This window comes from Castanea sativa, chromosome 11, assembly GCF_040712315.1.
Source record: "Castanea sativa cultivar Marrone di Chiusa Pesio chromosome 11, ASM4071231v1".
Taxonomy (NCBI): Eukaryota; Viridiplantae; Streptophyta; class Magnoliopsida; order Fagales; family Fagaceae; genus Castanea; species Castanea sativa.
The window spans coordinates 16,928,768-16,947,319 of record NC_134023.1 but is presented as its reverse complement, the minus strand read 5'-3'; the positions used below and the strand labels follow the sequence as shown (position 1 = coordinate 16,947,319).

At 32.5% G+C, this 18,552-nt stretch overlaps 1 long non-coding RNA gene and 1 pseudogene across 2 annotated transcripts; both read left to right on the top strand.

Moving 5' to 3' along the window:
* Positions 1 to 5,675: 5,675 nt before the first annotated feature.
* Positions 5,676 to 18,552, top strand: part of LOC142614985 (wall-associated receptor kinase 2-like) — a 101,005-nt pseudogene continuing 88,128 nt past the window's right edge.
* On the top strand, positions 14,385 to 18,424 carry LOC142614986 (uncharacterized). 2 transcript variants are annotated; one of them, XR_012840625.1, is made up of 2 exons: positions 14,385 to 14,522; positions 17,822 to 18,424. It is a non-coding gene; the product is annotated as an uncharacterized LOC142614986 (long non-coding RNA). The 2 variants fall into 2 exon arrangements; XR_012840624.1 differs by lacking the exon at positions 14,385 to 14,522 and adding an exon at positions 14,772 to 14,982.

The window sequence follows — 18,552 nt, the reverse complement described above, 5'->3', positions numbered from 1 at the left end:
TGGCCCCAATTCAATTAACTAATTACACAAGTTGATTAATTAATTTAATTACATGTAAAGTCCAATAAAAAACATAACCATATCACCAATCTAGAGTTCAATGTGCGTAGTAGAAAATAATGGGGAAAACGTTCACAAGAAAAACCCCCAATGAGTGATTATGTAGGTCACTAATTCTGAAGAATCCACTAATCAAATTGAGGTTATAATTATAGAGATCTTACTCAATCCCAAATATCAATACGTACCTACAATAGATCTCCTAACGATGTAGGTAACGGTTGCACGGATCTCCAATCAACGTGATTGGCTCTCCATAGCAATCCAAAATAGTTGTAGTTGTTGGTGCAAAGTTCTTCTCAACAATAAACTTCCATAATGAATCCAAAGTAGCTTAGAATTACAAAATCCTAAGCACACAAAAGTCGCAACAACTCTTTGGAACCCTAGTGTACAAATCCCAAAGTTGCCATGTCATCAAAAATAGAACTGAGAATTCTATTAATTTGAGGCTTGATCGATCAACTATTATCAAGCTAGTTGTTGAGGTATGAATTCCCTCGATGGATCGACTGCTCCCGAGCTATCCGTCGAGACAACAGTTGCAGTATTGATTTGAGTAAACCTTGAGTAGTTTTGATTAAATTGATCTTCCTTGAACGCTTTCTAGACACTCTAAATTACGACTCAAATACATAAAAATTAAGTTTTTACTCGAATTTGCCAATTTACAAAAAATATGACCCTAACATCTAAAAAGACAATAAATTCTAATTGGTTCAAATTAACACAATTTACCACTAGTTGTAACTCCAAAAAGGTGGAGTTAGACCCTATTCTTTCTTTGAAGAGAGGACAGTATCATTAATCTTTGCTCCGATGATGGTGTTGATGGATGGAATGAATCCTAAAACTACTTGGGTTGGTGTTTATGAATGATTCCTATATACTCTAAAGTGTTGTGTGTCTGCTTTGAAAGGGTGATGAAAACATGCAAAAAATGAAAGTGAATTTTGTGGCTATGGGTGGGGGGTTGGTAACCTAAGCTTTAGGTTTCTAGCAAGGTTTTAAATTCCATTCTATTCCAGTCAGAAATTTTCATTTAGGTTATTCTGGTGCTTAATTCGGTGCACTTACCTATTCTGTTTTGGTCTAAGTTTTGGTCTATTCCAAACTGTTTTGATGTTTCAGATGAATTCTAGATATTTTGGTCTCTCAGTTCCAGACTATTTCGGGTTGTTCCAAATTGTGTTGAACTTTTAAAACGTTGAAGCCCAAATTTGTTACTTGACTAAATTTATTCCCATATCATATATAAAATTTTGTCTCGGTTAATTAGATATAATGAAATATTAAGTTACACACACACACACACACACACACACACACACACACACAGAGTCTGTAATCTCCAAATGGTGCATTGGTGCCAGAATATTGCGTTTCCTGTAGTCAAATGTTTGTGCAATTGGTGGTATAATCTCATGCTCATCTTCCATAAAATGTGAGAGAGAGAGAGAGAGAGAGAGAGAGAGAGAGAGAGAGAGAGAGAGAGAGAGAGAGAGAATCTAATCAACAATCTATATATATATAAAAGTAGAGATTTCATGTGAGAGTGCATGAGGTTCTATCAAGTGGTGTATTGTATGACATTCTTTTTATTTAGGCTTCTACCTCAACTAAATTTAACATTTATGTCAAACTATTAAGCAATTGTAGATGCATTTATTTCAATGTATTAATAAAATTCAAAGAATTCATACATTTATAACTTTAAATGCTTTGAATTGATACAGATGGATCTAAAAAGTCATGGGAAAGGTAGGAAGTAAGAAAACTTTTCAATTTCTGGCATAAGACTAACTTCAATGCAGATTTGCAAGAGTCAGATTCAATGAATTAGATAATATGATATGATTATTTGTCTCTACATTTGTTCAATATAAATCCCCATTGTCCACATTTGTCCAATATAATTTCTCTCACAATATCTTTGGTTCCTTTTTTGAGAGGTATGTTAATTTTCAAAATATTATGTTCATCTTAAACATTTTGTTTAGATTTATGAATACATTTTTACTGATGTAGCATTGTAATGTGTTTAGGCGGTTTTTTCATATTATGTGTCAATTTAGATTTTTGGTTTTTCGTATGATGCATATACTTGGTATGGATTTGTATTATTTTTGGTGTTTTGGCTGCTTTTAGGAAGGTTAAATTGTGATATTACTAAGTCACTATGGCATTATTGTTTTCGTTGTTGTATCATGAAATTATAATAGTTTTTATAGCTAATTGATTAAGATATCATTCTTTCAATTTTCACCCTATTATAATTATGACCTTAAAAATCAAAATTTTCTTCAATTAAAATGTTAATGTGCCTTAATTTTATTAATCACGCTAATTCTGAAACTAAATAAAAGCTATTTGCAATGACATAAAAATTATAGGTGTTGATATAGTGGAGATAGAGACTCTAGTGGTATAACAATGTAGAAATTAACACCATAGAATCTATATATAAAGCATAAATCATACAAGAAAGACACCTATGAACCAACAAATTTGTAGGTGACAATGTTAATTGTAAGTTTATGTGACTAATAATAATAGTATTTGATGGGGTATGATAAAATACAACGCCAGCATCGTCCATAGAGGTCGTCCAAGACAAGACCAGGAAAACAAATGATGTAAGAACCTCGTCTATAAAAAGATCGTTTATGCAGGAGGATGCTTGGATGAGGTTCGCATTGTCAAGTGTTACAAAACTTCACCATCTCATCCAAGGGAGCCATCAACCTCGTCTTGGATAAGGTCGTCCATAGGGGAACGACCTTCCTGGGAAGCAAGGTACGCTCGACAAGAGGACCCCTGGACGAGCCTTTGGCACTTAGGAAAAATTCCTGAGTGTGTACTATGACTTCTTATTACACGCATAACTTTCAGTGACCGTTATGTGAGAAAAACGTAACTCCTAAGTAGTTGTAGAAGTTATCCCTGAACCCTCATGCCTCCTCAAATCCAAGGGAGGTTATGAGTTTGATAACTGTCTTTAGGACACTATATAAACGCTCATTCAGACCAAACAAAGGTACGTTTTTACTTTTCCTAAAAAGTTAGAACTCCAAGATTATAGAGAGAAAACTAACTTTGCCATCGGAGGATTCTTGGTCGGCAACCCCGGTCACCTTTGATCACTTTTTTTTCTTCTTCAGACCATAACATAGCAAGTAGTCCTTTCAAGTCTGAAGCATCCAGCCTATTGATTTTCTTCACATCATCAGTATTCATGAAATTAATAAATCATAAATAATTTCTTACAAATTTTTTTAAATGCACTGCACATCGCTAGGGATATCAGCTACTACATGAAAATTTCTGTACTTTGGGACTAGAGTGTTGATCAACACTTAGGCCTCCATATTGACACTTTGGTTCCCTATTGGAGTGCTGATCGGCCCAATGGGTCTTACTTTCTGGAATTTCCAATCTACTATGTTTAGAAAATCATTTAAAATTTTAGCTTGTGAATTCTATTTTAATTATTTTTTTTCATCATGCAAACTCTAATTAATTAAAATAATTTATTATCTAATAAGATAAGTACATTTATTTTGAAATTAGTTAAAAAGATAAATTGTTCATATGGAATTATGTAGTGTTTGCATGTCTATCATAATTAAAATTATGAATGATAGGATTTTTTCTTTCAATTAAATTTCAATTAATCTTTTTATGAACCAATTAATTTTCAAGCTATTTGTGATACAAAATTATACCAATTAATTTTGAGTGATACAAAATTATACTTCGAAAATGTTTATGTATATCTTAAGATTCATGTTTTTTTTTTTTTTTTTTTTTTTTAACATAGGACAAATATTTGAGACTTATAACATTTTGTTTTTTACTATCTAGTTAAGACATTCTTCTTCTTCTCAAAAAAAAAAAAAAAAAAAAGTTAAAGACACCAAGATTCACCCGAGGTCCCTCTATATCTATACTACTACTTAATGGACTTTCCCTATTTAGACTGAACATTTCGTAAGTTCAAAAATACTCACACACCCTACATTTAAGTAGAGGAAAAACTTGAGGACAATCTGGTAAAAATACATTTCTTACAAAACAAACACTCTCTTATTGGTTTTCAAATTGCTTTATCTACTTATAAATAATTGAGAGAGAGTGAAGTGGTGGTTTTAACCTATGCTGGTGGATCTATGTTGATATTTTGTCTCTAAAGAGAAGCAGAAGTAGAATATGAATGTGGATGTGAAGAACCCAGCGATTTCAGGCCCTTCCTCTCTAGGTACTTCTCTTTTCCCAGTTTGGTTTCCCAAAATATTACAATATATTCTTTTCACGGTAGATGTGTGCCACATTCATGAACTGAGCGGCGTGAAATACATTTAACAGTAGATGGAACGAATGGTTAGTAAAATAATATCTTTATAGAATTTCAGTGACAAAATACCGTATTGTGATAGGCAAGAATGTGTATTTAATTTAGTGATTGGTGGATAAGGAATGGCTGATCATACATGTTTCAGAAGGTGTTAGTTAAAACTTGAAACTTTGTGATAGCTTTTTGTGTTGAAACTTTTGTGCTGCGTGTGGCATATAATTTAAAGGTATTTTTTTGGCTCATTTTTGAATAATTATTAATTTTTTGTTTGGTATATTAGAGATACATCACATGCAAAACACTCATGGATGAAAAAATTATTTTACCCGAGCAAAACACTCGTCACAACTCTAGGTATTTTTGTAGTTGGAAAATGTAATAAACAAGATAATTTTTATTATATCAATATTGTAAAATAGAAAGAAGAAGCAAACCCAACCAATATATATATCAACAAAAAAAAAATTCAAAAGTCTTGAAACTCACACAAATATAATCATAAAATTTGAGGTGGACCCCACAAAAAATTGTTAAATTATATTGCTTTGTTTTTTTCATTTGTTTTCTATAATCTACAAGTGGAGTTGGAGGTTAATATTAAAAATTATCATAATTTTTTTGGTTGCAATTTTTATAACAAATGATAATGGGAAGTTGTGAGAATAACACATACATGATAATTGATAAGTAGTTTGTGAGTTTTGTGAGTGAAATAATTTTTTCATCACACCCCTAGATATTAATCTTTACCTAAATTATAATGAGTGCAAATTATTAATCTTTACCCCAAAAATAGAAGAGTTTCTAGTACTATCTATAAGATGATTTTCTAAGCCTTACGTTTAACCGGAAAAAACTTGAAAACAACCTAGTAAAAATATACCTCCAATTTCACTTAAAATACATACAAAGTAAGATATTTTTCTATTAATCCATATCTTCAAAACAAACTTATCCAAATTTATAAAAAGAAAAAAAGAAAAATAAAGACACTAGACCAAACATATATATATATATATATATATATATATATATATATATATATATATCACCCAAGTCTTTATTGTATTATCAAGAACATTGAAAAAAAAAAAAAAAGAACATTATCCTATTGTGCTAATTAAAATCCACCACAAACTGCGTTTTTGAATGCAAGTTATGCTTTCGGCACCTATAAAAGCAGCATGTATGGAATGTTTTCCATGCACAAACATGGTGCTCTCTTACCCCTCTTCTAGGAAAAATACCGAATAGTGGGGATATGGGTTTCCTTGGGATTCTTATACAAGTCACTTGGGTTGCTGTGATGTTATCTGAATTGGCAGCCGCGGCAATAGCATTTCCAATAGCGCTGCCCAACTGCCCCGACAAGTGTGGAGATGTGGAAAGTCCCTATCCATTTGGCCTAACAGAAGGTTGCTCCAAAAATCAAAACTTTCTCGTCAATTGTACCAACTCGTTAGGCCCAACTCAACCAATTCTGGGAAACTTAACGGTTACAAACTTTTCCCTCGAAGGTCAGGCTCACGTCTTGGTGTATATAGCCAAGGACTGTTATAAACAGGGTGTGCGGGATCCTAGTACGTCGAACGTAGTGTGGCTCTAATCGGGCCTCAATTTCACCATCTCTAACACTCAAAACAGGTTCATTGTCCGTTGACTGTGACACTTATGCATACCTTTATTTCCAGCAAGATGATAAAAATTTCTCAACAGGCTGCGTTTCCGTTTGTGGAAGCAGTAGGTACATAGTCAATGGGTCTTGCTCTGGTGTTGGGTGTTGCGAGGTAGATATTCCTAATGGGTTGCATTATGTTGCTATGGAATCCCGCAGTTTCAAAAATCACACAGAAGTAGGGGCTCTCAATCCTTGTGGCTATGCATTTATTAGCCAACAAACCATGTTCAATTTCTCCATCGATTCCCTTCACAGTCTACAACACAAAAAAATGACGCCCGTAGTTCTTGATTGGGCGATCGGTATTGAGACATGTAAAGATGTCGTGAACAAATCAAGTTACACATGTGGAGGTAATAGCGCTTGCATCGATTCTGACAACGGGTCTGGGTACCGTTGTAAGTGCAAGGAAGGCTACCATGGGAATCCATACCTTCAACACGGTTGCCAAGGTATTAATTTATGGATCTACACTAAATTTTCAAAACAAATTTTAAAAGAAAAAAAAAAAAAAAACCTAAATGACAAATTATTCCTTCTAATTTTAACATATTTTTTTGACAAATTAGATAGAGTTTCAACCTATAGTTCACTCCATCATAATTGCTCTTAACCCTATTTTTAGGATGTAAAATATTTTTAGCCACATCTAATTTACTTTGTCTCATAGAGGATTTTCTCACCTCAAAAAAGTGACTAGATAGTAAGGAGTTTTGCTCACCTCACTTTACTCCTAATTGTGTATACATAATTTTTATTTAAGCTATTTATTCATATGATTTAATTTTTTTAATAAATATCATATATATATATATATATATATATATATATATTTTAAATGATACGTACATATTCGATCTATTACCATTTAAAAAAAGAAAACTTGTTTTCTCTTAGTGCTTTCACAATCATCTTTGTCCACCTTTCTTTTCCATCTCTACGTTGTCAATTTCAAGACCACCTGATTATGAAGAACAAGATACCTCTCCATCCATCTAGAACCTATCATGCTCTAACCTTGCTCACTTCGTGTGCGTTTGACATTGGTTTAAAAAGTTAGTTTTTTGTTTTGTTTACTATTTAGTTTACTTTTGCTGTTATTTATGGATCTCATTGCACTTTTTCGTACTATATGAGTTTCATTGTACTATTTTAGCTACTTTTTAACTTTATCTACGGTACTTTCAATAAAAAAAATTTCACTCTCATAAAAGGGGAAGTGATGGGGACGGGGCATGCCTAATCTAACCTAGCCTTGCTTTATTTCCATTCCTACATATTTTGAATCGAGTCTTTCTTTCCTCTTCAATTTCAATCGAATTCACGTATAGGAATTTTGTTGTCTAGTGTCTACCTCCATAAAAACAACGTATTTTGAAAAGTGGAAAGCGTTAAAAACAATGGAAATATTGCACATAATTAAAAAGAGGGTTTGAATTGAAAAGAGATTAAAGTTCAAGGACTGAAATGGAAAAATAAAAACAATTGAATTGAAAAATTGTCAAAATTAGAGGATATAATTTATCAATTAAAAAAGAAAATAGGAATTGAAACTCTTTTAAACTTCTTATATTTAATACTCTTCCATTTCATTTTAATAATATGTCATTTCTTTTCTCCAAGCAAGAAGAATAAACACACTTATGACTTTAAAAAAAAAAAAAAATTCTTGGTCATTAATATATGATTGCTTTTGATTAACTAAAGTTCTTTTTAAGTTAATGATGAGTTTTACATCTACAGACATAAACGAATGTGAAAACCCCAATCATTGCAAGCTCCCGGGACAAAAGTGTATTAATGGACTAGGGAATTTTACTTGTTCTTGCATCAAGGGGTACCATTTGGACGTAAGTGCAGGAATCTGTGTTCCCAATCAATCATCACGACTCGTTACCCTCTTAGTTGGTAAGTATACTTACTGTATTGCACCCTAGCACTTGATGATATGCCTCTGGAATTTGCATTTGATTGTGTGTGGATGAAACTTCTCATTATTTTTGGAGGATCAGATCCTCATATTTGATGGTAATTGATTATTTATATCTATACTATATATAAGATGATTCACCTCTTTCAACTGGACTTTTATGTATCATGGTTTTTTAGTAGAGTTGTGGTGTGCTTTTGTGTTAGAACTATTTTCCTCTCCCTTGTGTGTGTATGTGTTTGTTTCTCAAAAAAAAAAAAAAAACTAGACTTTTATGTGGTTCAAAAATATCCTCAATAATGAAGGGTAACTTTATTTAGAAATAGGGCTATAAATGTCAAATAAAAATTTTCATTTTTAATTCAAAAAAAGAACTCCTACATTTAAGATTTTTTTCCCTTTACGTTCAAAAAAGAAATTACAATTATTGCTTATCTTTAAAGTTTATCCATACTATTATTTAAGAGGTTCCTCCTATTTGGGATCCTCATTTTTTTGGTTCAAAAATGCCCATACACGGCCTATCTTTAAGTAGAGACAAAACTAAAAGACAATCCAGTAAAAATACAACTCTAACTCCCACCAAAACATTGCCTAAAAAATAGGGTCACTCTTTTGTTGAATTTCAAATTGTTTTATCCACTTAAGCGCGTGCAATGAGGCTAGTCCTTTTTATTTTTTTGAAAAATAAAAAAATTTCTAAATTATAATAGATGCAAATTATTAATCTTTACCCAAAAAATAAAAGAGCCTTTGAGCATGCACTCAAAGGCTAGTTATCTATACGAGGATTCCTCTCTTTGAATTGAATTTTTATGTGGTTCAAAAATACCTTCATTAATGAAGGGTAATATCTCTTAGAAATAGAGTCATAAATATCAAATAACAAATTTCATTTCGAATTCAAAAACAAAACTCCTAAAATTTAGGATTTTTTCCTTTCACATTCATCTTTTTATTCCTTAAAATCTAGGGTTTTTTTATATTTCTTTTTCAACCGAATAAATGTAAAAAACCCCAATTTAAAAAATAAAAAACTAAGAGAACTCCTAAATTTTAGCCTTCTTTTCTCTCACGTTCATCTTATTTTTCCTACCCAAACTTTTCTCTATATCACTACACCACTTTCAAACACACGTTTAAAAAAGAAATTACAGTTGTTGTTTATCTCTAAAGTTTATCATTTTTATTTTTTTGAAAAGCAAAAAAAAAAATTCCAAATTATAATAGATACAAATTATTAATTTTAGAAGAGTTTCTGAGCACCCGCAACACGTGTGTTTAGAGGCTAGTATTTAATGGGTTTTTTGATGATCTGACCTTAGGACAATAGTAAGTGTTTCAAAAATTTTAAGTGAGTTTGGATAGAAAATTTTAGACTAGTTAGGATTTATGTTTGAGTTTTATACCTTAGGTATTTTAACAACAGCAAAACCTTAGTCCCAAAATTTTGAGATTAAAAAATTTAGCTAAGGTTGACCACATGTATTCTTACAATGATTTTCAAAATCTTATATTGAATTTTTAAGAGTTTTTTTTTTTTTTGTTGATACAAGATAGAATTTCTACTCTACCCTAATCTAAGTGTATATGCGTGTGAAGCTCCCTCCTGGAGACTTGAATCCCGACCCTTACTCCCCACACCCCACAAGCATTTATACTTATGGAGTGACCAACACACCAAGGGTGTGCGGTGGTATTTTCAAGAGTTTTTATAGTGGCATAAATATAATGAATTATTATGGATCTGGAGTATTTAGGATGCATGATAATTATTGGATTATACGGTAAATAAAGTTTAATTTAATCTACAAAAATTACTAAATTTAGTTGAAATAATTTATATTTTCAAAGTTAGGTTTTTTAGTTTTTTTTTTCTTTATAAAAATGATAAAATTTGAAATTTAAGTTGATTCAACTAGTTCCATCTAGTTTGATTCAAAACAAATGTATGTTTTTGGGATTTTCTAAATTCAAATGAGATGCATACGGAATAAAACTGTGGGTACTTAGGATTTTCACCTCGGACCAAGGGCTGGCCTTGTAATCTCGTAGGCTTGACACCTTTGTGTCCCACATTGAAGAGAATTTCTCCCACTTTCTGCCTTATAAGCTTTGAAGCGAAGGAGTAGTGTACCATCAGCTACTTAAGTGGGGGAAGTTCTCTTCGATGTGGGACACAAAGGTGTCAAGCCTACGAGATTACAAGGCCAGCCCTTGGTCCGAGGTGAAAATCCTAAGTACCCACAAAAACTTTTAAATTTTTAATTGGGTTTGAGACAAGTGCGTAAAAGGAGAAAGTATAGGGCATAATAAAAGAGAAATACTCTGTCCACAATTTTTTTACAATACTTTTGTTCTTAGTTGTAGTGGATCCCAGCATAATCTTATTTTATTTTATTAGTTGCTAACCAATGCAATGCATTGGATAGTTAACGATTGTTAAATATTTTTACTATGTTCAATGCTACAATTAGTTAAAAATGAATGAAATTAATATTTATAATACCAAACAAAGATATACATATTTTGAAAAAAAAAAATGATCATATTTTGACTTTTTTATAAGATGAAACAAAGGCAGACTATAATTTTTCTACCATGTTTAAACTTTTGTGAAACATCGAACAAAAATCATGCTTCAAACAATGTAACAAGCTGTACCTGATTGCAACACATCAGGGATTGATAGAATTCCAGATACATTAATAAGAAGGTTCAAAGAACCAAATCTTTCTCTAATAGACTTTGCAGACGCCTGAAATGTGACATAATATCAGGGTAAAGAACAAATACTAAATTTGTTGGTGATATGTGGGAATTCTATAATCTTAACTAATAATGTACCATATCATTGACAAGACCCAAAAAAAAGGAAGCAAAAGTTGCAAATCTTCCTTTTTATTTTATTTTATTTTTTGACAAAATTAAACTAAACAACCTTTCAACACCCATATCAATAAACCTCCAATTTTTCTATACTTAGTTTGCATTTCTACCAAAGGCCTAACAATTTTCCAAGTAATCTCAAAAGTGCAAAACCAATATCATTGACCTCAAATAATGCTTGTAGGAAAAGAAAAATTCTTAATTGCATCAGTCTACTGAATCAAGATTAATAGATTTAGATAGTTGAAAGGTACCGAACTGAAAAAGTACAAAAATCATCTTGGAAAGATGAAAAGTTTTCCTTTTGATTAAGTGGTCATATAACCTCTATGGTGTTTTCAATGGTCAGATCCAATGGTAGAATGCTAAGTCTTTCAGCAAATCTATTTTTCAGATGTAGAAGCCCTGATGCCACATTAGGATTACGGCAAGTAGCAACAACATGCCCTTTCTCATTCTTCTCCAGCAGCTGCTTAACCTATATGAGGCAGAAAATAAGTCACATGATTACAAGGATTTACTTGAACTAATGCTTCATTGATTTAATTCCTATCTCTTAATGGTCCATTAGAGTCAATCTCAATTTAATGCAGACAAACTCTAAAATCAAAATGAGACTTCTGTGACCTCGTTGCACCAGAAGAATTCACTTAATTCAAGAATAGAAGTACTGGACCAGAGCACAAGCATAAAAAAACTTGTCACAAGCATCTACAGATTATGGTAGAAACAATGCAACTCAAATACCTAGAAATCTAATTTAATGATTATTGACAACGTCACAACGGTACTGATGCTCCATAAAGTTCAGACTCTGCACACTCAAAATGAAGCAGCATCTGACACAAAAGAGAGTGAGGATGCAACCCAGTAGAAATTAGAAATGCTAAAAAGTACAGGTTCATAAGATCATGGAAGAGCCATGAGGATAATCATCAGTAACTGTAGACGTTCAACTTTGGCACCCTTAAACAACTTATCTCCCTTCATAAAAACAACTTGAAAATTAAATTTTAGTAACTATTACTTCATAAACTCATGAGGTAGCCATAAAAATTATACAGTGGAAGATTTTTTATTCATCTGAAAAATTAGAGAATCACTTAGCAACCGTTATACCTATATACCCTTAATGGTGGCCTCCAAAAGACATCTAAAACTCTTGTCTAATCATGACCAGCAATTTTGCAGCAGACTTATTGGAAGAGCAGAAAACCAACCAAAGCACGCCAAACCAGAGTTCAGAATGTAACTTCCCAAAATCATAAGCAATAAAGTTCTATTTAATCCGAAAAATCCATAAAAATATTGAATAAAAGAATCTAGCAACCTAAAAATTTCATCACAAATGTCAGAGCTCTAAATCCACCAAAAATTAAAAACATCCTTAAAATAATTCTCCAGTACAATGTTTAATACCATAAAAATAAAAATAAAATCTTTAGTCCCACAAATACTTCGTAACTATTGACTCCTAGTAATCTCTACTCCAATAATCCTTCTAATGTATCTGTAAGGGGAAATAAAGGGGGGTGAGATAACTCAATAAGTGGAATTCACTCACATTAGGGTGTGGGAATAACCTTAAAAAAATAATTCTTACAAACAATTCATTACTCATACCTCATCAATATTTTATCATCAAATATTTCATATAAAAGAAATAATAATTTTTATATAGTGAGCCATCATAGTGTGTGTGTGTGTGTATATATATATATATATATATCAATACCATCACAAACACAATTTCCTAGGCTTTACTCGTGGTCAACGTTTACGTCCCGTTGACAGGGTTGTGCTATTCCTTTTTTTTTTTGGACTAGAACTTCATTTTCATTCCTTTTCTTAAGGTTGGTTCCTTTGGAATCTAAAGGTGCACTCCCTTACTAAGGAGTTTCCTTTTTGGATCCTCAATAGTATACTCCCTTGCTAAGGAGTTACCAAATGTGCACTGTCCCCTTTTCTGGGACCGTCCCTTGCTAAGGACTGGCTGCAGTATGATTGTCCCTTGCTAAGGACTAACACAATACTGAGCTTTTTAATCACGACTTGCCATAGGTTTTCAAAACATATTCAAGATGCTCACATAAATAATCCATTCATAATTCTCAAAATATAAATACATATTCACACATACAAGTTTAAATAAATTTAGGTTGTCCCACATGTTTTTCATAAAATGAATATTCAACGTGCACATCAAGCATTTATAAAGTATCAATTTGTATATAATATCAACATATTTATTTAATATAGAATAGTTTAATAATCAAACGTTGTTTTGGAAAAGCCTCCAAAATTAGCAAACACCACTTACCTTTTAGTTGCTCAATAAAAGAAATCAACCTCCCTTGAATCACAATAGATCAGTAGAATTATAACCTAGCAACACCAAAGATAGGTCCATCAATACACAATTTCCTTCTCAAAAACCTATTCTTACGGTTAAACAATTTTATCCTAGACAATACTAATATATCCAAAAATTTTCATTTATTCACTTAAAAAAATATTGCTGCCAAAACTTTTTTTTTTTTTTTTTCCATTGATATAGTCATGAATATTCAAGACTTCAAAATGGCCGAATAAGGGAAATCTCATCAATCTACAATTCACATCCTTTCTTGTCATGTAGATATATCCATCACTCCTAGTTTAATCTATATCTATATCTATATCTATCTATATCTATATCTATATCTATATCTATATCTTCTATATATCTATATATATATAATAGACGAAGCTGAGAGAAAGTTAGTTCCTGCATTTAAGGATGTGTTGACAAATCGGATAACTGCCTATTTAAAATTTAGACACGTATACAGTTTTTAAAAAATACAGCCGCACATTACAACGCTTGGCTTTTTAAACTCTGCCATGTCTTCAACTAAAAAGCAAAAGCGTTTTGCCACAATTAAGGAGGCGTTGACACGTAAGAAAAAATACCGTACGGTGCGTCTGGAGACTTGCCGTGTGATAACTTAACACACCGTGTGAGAGCCTCTCAGTATAAAATGAAATAACCGGTTAAAATGCTCCAATATTCTAAAAAAAACGCAGATACAGAGTGGGAAGGAGAGAGTTCTCCATATCTATATCTTCTATATATTTTATATATAATAGACGAAGCTGAGAGAAAGTTGATTCCTACATTTAAGGACGTGTTGACAAATAGGATAACTGCCTATTTAAAATTCAGACATGTATACAATTTTTAAAAAAATAATTGTATGTTACAATGCTTGACTTTTTAGACCCTGCCACGTTTGCAAATAAAAAAAGTGTCTATCTAAAATTCAGACACGCCTTAAAAAGTGATATATTACATTTTTTGGTAATGCTACAGCACCGTTTAAAAACTACAAATTATAATTTTTCACTGCGTTAAAACACATTTTGGGAGCCCGGTATAAAAGGAAACTAACCGCTTAAAAAAAAAAAAAACAAAAAAACTTGCTCCACGGTGATAGAAATAGATAGGTGATGAGACCTGGAGAAAGAAATAGAGAAAGAGGCAGAGTTAGAGACCTCTCAGGCCAGTACCACCATCGGACTTTGACCACCAAAATTCTTGCTTCCCTCGACTGGTGATGCACTGTTACAGAGTGAGTTTTCTTTTTTTGCTTTCTTTGTTTTTCGATTTTTTTATTATAAATTTTTACAAGTAAAAACCTAAATCTGCGATAACTATAATTTATGTTTACTGCAATTTGGGTTGCTCACCAGACTTAGACCGCCGGAACTGCAAGCACACAAAAAGAAACCGTTAAGCCATACATCTGCCACCCAGATCGTCGAAACCGGCTCTGGTCTTTTTTCTTTCCATTTTTTAGATTTGGGTATGAAATGTTACTTTAATTGATTTTTTTTTTTTTTTTGTTGAATGGGTTTAGATTTGATTCGTTTTTGTTTTGGGATTTTGGGTTTTCTATCAAAATGTTTGTTTCCTCAATTTTAGATATTTGCTTTTGTTTTGTTTTTTGTTTTCTGTTTCATTGAGATTACTGAAACTCTTCCCCTGTTCGTTCTCTGGCCGTTTCGTTTCTGCAACTTCATACACACAAGGTCAGTATAGCTTTGTTAATTTTACTGTTTCGGATACTAAATCTGTGTAGTTTACCAAATTTGGCCCACTTTCGTTCCATTTGTGTTTTCCGTTTCAAAACAACAGACATAGGGAATAGAAAATCCAAAATCACAAACCAATTTTGCCTCTTCAAAAATTGAAAAGAACCCTTTTCTTTTATCAAGGAACAATAGCACCTCTTACAATCTGACCCATTTTATAACTGTCAAATTCTCCCATTTGATCAGACACACATGGATAAACCCTTTTCTCCTTCAAATTCCTTACGCATATTTATTCCTTATTAATTGTTGTTGCTCTCTATCAATTGGTAAGCCCTATATCTTCTCTAAATTTCATTGACTTCCTATGCATTTCATGCATCAAAGTAAGGTATTTCCATGCTCATGCATAATGATTAATTTAGCATTAGTCAAAAACTTGGGTTAGCAGATTTTCATATGAATGTTAGGATTGTGAAAGGGAAGTTTGTCCTACCCATTGCATTTGGGTGTAAAAATTTGAGGAGTGAGATCAATGAAGATGTCTTTATTTGCTGTTTTTGATTAGATAGAAATAAGACTGTGAAACTAAATCCACGCAAGCTGCTGTTATGTAGTATTTTAGGAAGTGAAATTCTAGCATGTCATGCACTGTGAAACTAATACATTACATGTAGAGTATAAGACTGATGCAAGAGTCTCATGCAATACATGGAAGATGCAAGAGTCTAATGCAATACACAGAAGATGTTGACATGGCACAAGGGAGTGACATGGCACATGGCCAGCCAAGCTTCAGGGCTGTATTTCATATGTCTCATGTGATTATTGTAGCTATATTCAAATGTGCCAAGTTGGAGGGAAAATTGGTTGGAGGCATATGCACAAGCTAGATTTTAGAAGTTGTTAAGTCCAGCCCATGAAAGAATAAGTTTGGAGGTTTTTAAGTTGGTTTTGGAATTCTATTTAGCTAGAAGAATAATAAGGAGGAGCTCAAAGAATAAATGAGGAGCAGTAGGCCTTATAAATAGAGTCGTGGTGTAGCCTGTTGTTGTGTGCGTAAGAGTTAATTAGAAGACAGTCTATTATGAAAGCATCTTTAGGTGTATTAAGGATTTGGGTTAGTTTATATTTGTGAGGGTTATGAGAGTTTATGATTGGTTTTTATGACTGGTGGTAATTATCATTGATAGTGGAGATTTTTGTCTGGTGTTGCCGGCTGTAGACATAGAGTTTGCCAAATCATGTCAAAATATGTATTGTTTTGCTTTCCATTTATTATTCTACACATTCTTCACAAGGAAAATCCATTGAAAGTGAGCTATTTTCTGCCAAGCTAAAGAATGAGTCATTTCTAAATTTGGTACAATCCAGTAATACTTTAATACAAAGACCAAAGAGCATTGGTACGAGTTTCTGTCCAAATCTTGACCCACTTATTTCATTATCAAATGCTTCTGGATTGACCAGATTCTGATGCATATATTATCAATTAAATAACATATCAAAATGCAATATTTTTTCTGAAGTAAAGGTGAAAAAATTCTGAACTAACCATTGTCCCCTTAACTTGAGTGATTACATAACTGCTTTCATTGTCAGCCATTGGCACATGCACAAGCTAGATTTTAGGAAGTTGTTAGAAGTAGAAGCCATGTGCTGTATTAAATATAGAATGTGATTAATATGCATTCCCAAATTCGAACTAGCCTAAACAGAAGCACATCACAGTCCCTGCATCAAAATACTGACTTCAGCACAATTATGTATATTTATACACTTAAGTCAAAAACTTAGTGCTTAGAGTTGAGTATGGTGCCTTCATGTCTCATAATCCATGGTTTGGGTTTGGGAGAAGAACCATCTTCAGATTGCAATCTTAAAGATTAAGAAGTGGGTTCTACTATTTTATATTGTGTTCTGTTGTCAATTGGTCTCAATACTTAAGTTTGTAATAGATTTACAAGCTAGCAAAAGAAAATCTTTGTTTGGTTGAAGTACTCAATATTCTTCTATTGTTCAGAGAGTTCAATTAAAACCAAATGATGATACTATCAAACTCAAATTTATCTAAATGAAACAGTGAATTATTTCTCCTTGAAATTGTAGCCTTGGGTTTGTTTTTTCCTGATAGTGTCATAGTAATTTAAAAGTTCATAGTCAGCTTCAATTTTGAACATAAGACCATTTTGCACTTTGTTGAGAAAATGAGTTTCTTTTCCGGTAACTTTATTTGTTTGCTTTTCTTTTTTCCCCTGGATTGAGATATCATGCAAGTTGAGAATTAGACTACAAATATTGGTTCATTGAGAATATTCCATAGCGGTTATCTTAAAATTTCAACTGTGTAAAAAGATGCAGGATCTTACAAATGTAGGTAATTGTTTATCCAAAGGGCATATTATTGAAGCGGCTTATCTGGTCCCAGTTAGACATTTGTTTCAACCTGTCCCATTTAATTATAAGTGATCAGCCAGTTGTTCAGAATTTCTCATTCCACATATCCTTGATTCAACTGGGTCCCTTTTTGGTTTCTCTGCCAGAAAATCTTGGCCAAAACATGTTCTAACAAATATTAAGTAGACACTACTCACTACCAAGTTCTTGGTTATTAGTTGAAAGACAGGTCCATGTGATCCTTCAAATGCTCATGTCTCTCACCAATTCCCGCCCAAATTCCTCTACACCTCTCACTTCAAATTTCAGAGATCTTCACATACACCATGCACCTACATATACACATACATATCATTCCACAGCCACAAGTCTTCACATCCTCTGGTATCAAATCCTTACTTCTTCCTCCTCCTCATCTATGATCTTTGCCATTTTTCAGGCAATAATAGAGACAGATAGCAATGGCTATTTGTTTGCTTGGTATTATACATGCTATGCACATTCTCCGCCGATCAAACTCATTTTCAAAACATGCAGCTTCAAAATCTTTAGATGTTCCAAAAGACTACCTTGCAGTATATGTTGGAGAAGGTGAAAAGAAGTGATTTGTGATTCCTATTTCGTTCTTGAACAAGCCCACATTTCAACAATTGCTAAACAAGGCCAAGGAAGGGTTATTGTACGTCATTTTCATTATACATATTGTCATGAATTTTAGTGAAGGGTTATGAATTGGTTTAGTTTTAGAATTTGAGCTTCCCATCTACTATTGATAATGTATTTTATATGTGACAGGTGGAATTTTGTATTGATTATATATTGTGGGTTGAGGGTGGTTGTTTTCTTTTTAGATTTTATGTGTATGATTGCAGCTTTTTTGGAATTATGGATTTGGGATGCACTATAGCTTTTTCTTTTTTCTTTTACGATTAAAAAGTTGGATTCAATGTCCCTTTTAAGGGTTATGTATTGTTTTGGCTTCAGAATTTGAAATTCCCATGTACTATTTACTATGCATTATTATTTGACTAATATTTTCCTGACTTGCTATTTGAAATTGTCATGTAAGTTTTAATTGTTTAAAGCCAGATTCACAATGGGTTCATGTCTTGCCGCAATTGGCATAGTGCTAAGTTACACACCTCTATTCTTCATTGGTGTTTTGAACTA